Consider the following 6,000-nt stretch of genomic DNA (forward strand, 5'->3'; position numbering starts at 1 on the left):
GCGAATTTAAGAAAATAACCTCAACTAGTAGATCAACTGTGCAAGTGGAGGTTAGCCAGAGAGGATAAAGCGATCTAAAATGTAAAACAGGTATAAATGTTAAAATTGCAACTTAAGAAGCTAAAAGGACCATGAGAGTTTGAGGACTGTCAGTATAGAGAGAAGGGTGAGGTAAGATAAGCATTTCCTTTACTCAAACATGAAGAGAAGGGTAATTCCTCAAACAACATTTATAGATCAATACAAGGAAGAGCAAAGCCTATTTATATTGGAGATAATTTTTCTTTGCCAAAGAAGAAACAAAGGGTCAGGAGTGCAGTACAAATGGTGACCACATCCCAAAGTCCAGAGAGAAAAATAAAAGCATAATCATTCACAGACAAGGAGCTGGTCATAAAAATGTCCTTTGAAACCTAGTAAGGACATGACCTGGCAAAAATGTCTAGACATAGAAAGAAGGTCTTCTGTGTACGTACCACAAGAGGAGGCTGAGAGAGTGAGTGGAAAAATAACACTTAACCAGAACAGCTCATGCCCAATACCCCTCAATAGATACACCCAACTTGGCACCTCTTATATCTGCAACAATCTTTTAATGTCTCAGATTATAAACTATATACTCTTTATTAATTCCCCTCAGCAATTTGATCTACATCGCTATTAGCTCACTCTCATCACAAAATACCACACATTGGGACCAGCAGCAGTAGTCTCAAGGGTAAAAAAATTAACACCCTATCAAGGAAAGGAAAGAAGGAAGGAAGAGAGGGAAGGAGAAAGGGTAAAAAACTGAAGATATGGCTCAAAATGAAAGCTTGAGGTCTAGAACTCAAATCCTAGTATAGACAGAGAGGGAGAGAGGGAGAGGGAGAGGGAGAGAAGGAGAGGGAGAGGGAGAGAGAGAGAGAAGGAGAGGGAGGGAGACAGAGACAGAGAGACAGAGAAAACTTAAATACCAGAAATTTACTCTGTCACAATTCTAGAGGCTGAAGTCCCAGATCAGGATGCCAATGTGGTCAGATTCTGATGTAGGGTCTCTTCTTGGCTTATAGATTGCAATGTTCTAGGGTCTGGGGGTGGCTCTCTGATGCCTTTTTTGTAAGGATACTAATCCTGTCAGGACCACTGGCCCCCTTTCATGAACTTATCTTAACCTTGCACTTTCCAGTGCCATCAAGGCAGGGATGATAAGCAACTATCATGAGACCAATAGGAAGGCAGGGCTTTTTTTTTTTTTTCTTCCTCAAGGGTGAATAAAGTTTGTAAATATGCTCTTTTGGTGAAGAGTCACCCCACATGACTTGAACACAAATTAAGGAGAAGAGGAAGAGAATTCAGTATATAACAGATTGTGATGTACAAACATGCAGCTCTAATACAATAAGGAACTCAGAAGTGAATGACACACAGGAGAACAAAAATCTGGCTGCCAACACAGATGTAACAACCCAAGTGTAACTATCAGTGTATGTCTAATACATGCCTACTGAGTACAAAGCAGCCTCAGAGAAAGAAGAGAATGGAAAGAAGAGAGGCAGAAGTGGCAGGGGGCAACACCTTGAATAGCAATATAAAGCAGCAAGTGACAGAACGAGGCCCCCACAACTGGGGAACAGAATTTAGAAGAAAACTTCCAAGACAACATTCAGAAGAAGGATTTAATAGAGCAGGGAAGAAGGGCATGTTAGAAGATAATCGGATAAAAAATTTAGGAAAAAGCATGCCCAAGGAAATACTCAGAATGGGGTGAGTGAATCAAAATAACTACAGAAGGAAGAAACTAAAAGACTGGAAAGGTGCATTCTATAACCAGAGTCCAGGATGCTTAACTATGTAGAGGTTTAACTGGTAAGAGAGAAGGTTCCTAGAACATTGAAAACGTTGATTAGGCTGAAGGATGGGGAAGATGACCAGAAACAAAGGCACCTATAAGAAGAGTGATAAATAGTCTCCTGCAATCTAGTGAAGATTGATATATATCTGGGTTTTTATCCAAATACGCTAATGACCACAAGTACCAACAGAGACTAGGGAAAAGTCTGTTTAATTATAAATCAAACAGAAACCTAAATAAAACCACCAACTGGCATTTATGGAGAATCTTTAACCCACCTATTATTCCATATATTACTATTAAAAAAGTGGATATGAATCTGAATATCACTAACATAAAATGCCCCAAAGGCCAATTTTGTTTTTTTTCTTTTCCTGTGCCTTTGGCAGGTATCCATTTTTAAAATATTCATCTAATGTTTCCTGCCATAAACCTTCACATTAAAACCTTGCTAATTTTTTTCTAGTAAAGGAAAAAAAGTTGGTAAATGGCAGAAATTTGGTTTGATCAGTAGAGTTCTACTGATGAATGCTTTTCTAATAACATAAAGAAATATTTAAAGCATATGATACCATGCTCCAAAATACTATACACAGAGCACAATAATTTCATCATTGGTAAGTACTCAAAGTAAGTACTCTTAATTAGTTAAGGTTTAATTTGCTTAAGGAAAATGAAGAATATTAATTATTTTCCTTAGTGATATTATCTGGGCATAATAACATATGAGAAGTTAAAGGGACTTTAGCAGTTAAGACAACTACTGTTCAGGAGAATATATCTTAATAGATATTATTATTATTCCTTAATAACTTCAGCCGTTGCATGTAACAAGTGTGGCATAGTTTTCTGTTACTCTGTGACCTAAATAAAACTGAACTCAAGAAGTTATTTAACAGCTATGTCTAGACATAATCCCCCAAACAATTGTGATTACAATGTTTCATAAAATATGAGTATTTTTAAAATATGATACTGGATGCATAAGAAAGCATCACCTTTAGCAATACTCTTAGCAGCTGACATTCTTAATTAACAAAAGAATGTGGTCATAGACAGCTGACTAATACACAATCCTTTTTATCGACCTTTTCTGTAACTGTAGACAAATATCCAGCCAGAGTACTAACCCACAATTCATTGACATAAAGATCTTAGCACAGGACACCAACCCAGGAAATTGTGTAGCATACAAGAGACTAATGAAAAGGGTTGCTATAATAGACAAGCTTTGCTCAAGGTCAATCAAAGATATATAAACATGTATAGGTTGTAAATGCATATTAATGATGTACAAGTTATATAGAACAAGGTACGCAAACCTCATATGTACAGTTCAATGCTTTTTATATATGAACATATCTAGGAAAATATCAAGATGATATTTTCAGCAATACAGAAGACTTCCATGTGCCCCACCCAGATGAGGCTATTATTTGACATCTATTATTTATCACAGCTTAGTTTTATCTTTCCTTGACCATCAAAAAAACCATGACACAATTGCACACTAGTGTCCGGTTTCTCTGACTAAACATTAAGACTGTGAAATACAAAAATGCTGTTGTATGCATGTGCTGATCATCTTTTATAATTAATGGGCAATTCTCCATCACAATTCATCTGTCCCTTCTACTACTGATGAACATTTGTGTTGTTTCTTGTTTGCGGTTGTGAATTAAGGCACTGACTGCTAGTTCCACCTTCTTTAGATCTGGATGGGCATATGTAGTGTACGCATTTTTCTTGACTCTGCACTTAAAAATGCAACTGCTGGATCATTAGACAGCATATGCTCAGCTTTATTAAGTTCTGCCAAACAGAATTTCTTCTGAAATATTAGTGAGAAAAGAAATATCTATAATCGACATGTAGAATGATTTGTTTATAGTTTTTTTTTCTTCTTTTATAGCACATAGATTTAAAGGAAAGTTAGATTCTGGTATAATGGTTCTATCTCAGCCCAAATATCAGAATCACCTAGGAAACCTTGATGGTCCTGCCCTTTGTCAAAGGAATCTATATAGATCAATGAGGCTGAGGAACTCACAAATCTGATGATATAAAGAGAACCACCAATGCAATGATGAATGAGTTAAAAATGTATTTCTTGGGAGAATAATGAAAGTTATACAAATATAAGGTATTATTACAGCTAATTTTCATTTGTTTCAGTTATTCTTACTAAGAGAGGAAAACTAAAGTCAGAGCTGTTTGTTCATCGATGTTTTAAAAAACTCTTGTCTCTGTGTGGTGGTGTACATCTGTAATTCCAGAATTCACAGACTGGAAAACAAGGAATTCATACAAGGATAACAAATTGGAGGTCAGTCTGGGCTATAGAGTAAGTCTGAGGATAGCCTGGGCAGTACAGCAAGATCCTGTCTCAAAAAATGAATGAACAAAGTAAAATAAAGTCCTGTTTCTCTCTCAGTGTGTTTCTAATGAAAAGTTCTTGGTTCAATTTGGCAGTCATCACATTCAAAGAAAACTGGCAAATTCAAGACATAATTATGCTTTTAGTTCTAAAAGAATTCCTTTTGAAGAAGGATAATACAGAGCTAACAAAAACAGGAAAGACTAAAGAAAAAAAATATCTCATCATAGATGAGAATATGAGGTTGAGATTTTTTTTTTTTTGGGTCCAGTAGTGGGGCCTGAACTCTGGGCCTGGGCGCTGTCCCTCAGCTCTTCAGCTCAAAGCTAGCGCTCTACCACTTGAGCCACAGCGCCACTTCCGGCTTTTTTCTTTTTGCTTATGTGGTGCTAAGGAATCAAACCCAGGGCCTCATGCATACAAGGCAAGTGCTCTACCACTGAGCCACCTTCCTAGCCCAGGTTGAGACTTTTTTAAAAGACAGTGACACTCTGAAATCTGTCAATTAAAGCTGGACACAGGCAGTATACCTCTGCAAGCCTAGCTACTTAGGAGGCTAGAACCTAGAGGATCACAGTTCAAAGCCAGCCACAAGATTACATAATCAAAACCCCCCAGCAAAATGCCAGCTAAAGGCATGGCTTAGGTGGTAGAGCACCAGCAAGTAAGTAAGCAAGATGAGTTAGTACGAGGCCCTGTGCTCAAAAAGAAAAAAAAAAAAGAAAAAGAAGTGAAGTGAGAATGCACAGGTTAACAGTACAGTATAATTAAAAAAAAATACACATAGGAATGTCTAAGTATGCTACTTAAAGTCATAAGGTATGCTACTTAAAGTCCAAAGGGGTCAGGTATAGTTTACTAATTTAATGGACACATGTGAATGGATGGCAATTGAAAAAAACAAATGCTCTAGTCACCAAGATGCATTCCAGGAGGTGAGGGAGGGAGGCCACAAGTCTAATCCTCTTGCCTGACAAGAGATGCTAAAGCTAAAGAAGAGCCTATAGCTATCCTGATGGAGCAGTGTGATTAGAGTATCCCCTCTGCTTTCTAGGCTGTTCCAACGATTCTGTCATCTTTCTGTGGATCCATTTCTTTCCAGCAGAACAAGGCATCCCTTTCCTTTCATACACAATGTGTCAACTTTAGAAGCTATAGTTTCCTTTGTAAACTACACCAGTAACTTATGATGGATCTTGCAACACGTGCTGAGGTTTTCAATGGTCCCAAATGTTCATGTTCACAGAAAAATGGAAGTTCTTTATATTTTTATATCTTAAGGTTCAAATTCAGGCTTCAAATTTAACATTTCTTTCACCCTCAATGATTCCAAATCATAATTCAAAAAATAAAAAGCCTGGTTATTTGCTTTTAATCAATGTAATCTCCTAAAAGGCCAAGCATCAAAATATTCACCCAAAATGTATTAGCTTTATATATTTTGAAGGGATCAACTGATCCAGCAAGGTGATCAATCAATTTTCAATTACAATCTGGCATCTCAATAAGATGACAAGGCATGTACTTACAAGTGATATTAGTCATCAAATGAGGGGTTCAATGAATTCCCAGAATAGTAAACTAGCACCATGAATCACAAACAAAAGCATTATTTCTTTCTTTTAATAGTAATTCATCTAGACATTCTATAGAATTATAATTTTAAAAGAATACACATAAGAATATTCTAAATATGGGGCTGGGAAGGTGGCTCAGTGGTAGAGCGCTTGCCTTGCATGCATGAGGCCCTGGGTTCGATTCCTCAGCACCACATAAGCAAAAAGAAAAA

General features: G+C 37.0%; 1 protein-coding gene across 1 annotated transcript in view; it reads right to left on the reverse strand.

Moving 5' to 3' along the window:
* The window catches only part of Vps41 (vacuolar protein sorting 41 homolog (S. cerevisiae)), a 126,723-nt gene that overhangs the window by 89,333 nt on the left and 31,390 nt on the right, over nucleotides 1-6,000 (reverse strand). The gene's annotated exons all lie outside the window — the stretch shown is intronic.

The sequence above is a fragment of the Dipodomys ordii genome, unplaced genomic scaffold, assembly GCF_000151885.1.
Source record: "Dipodomys ordii isolate 6190 unplaced genomic scaffold, Dord_2.0 Scaffold161, whole genome shotgun sequence".
In the NCBI taxonomy this organism is placed as follows: Eukaryota; Metazoa; Chordata; class Mammalia; order Rodentia; family Heteromyidae; genus Dipodomys; species Dipodomys ordii.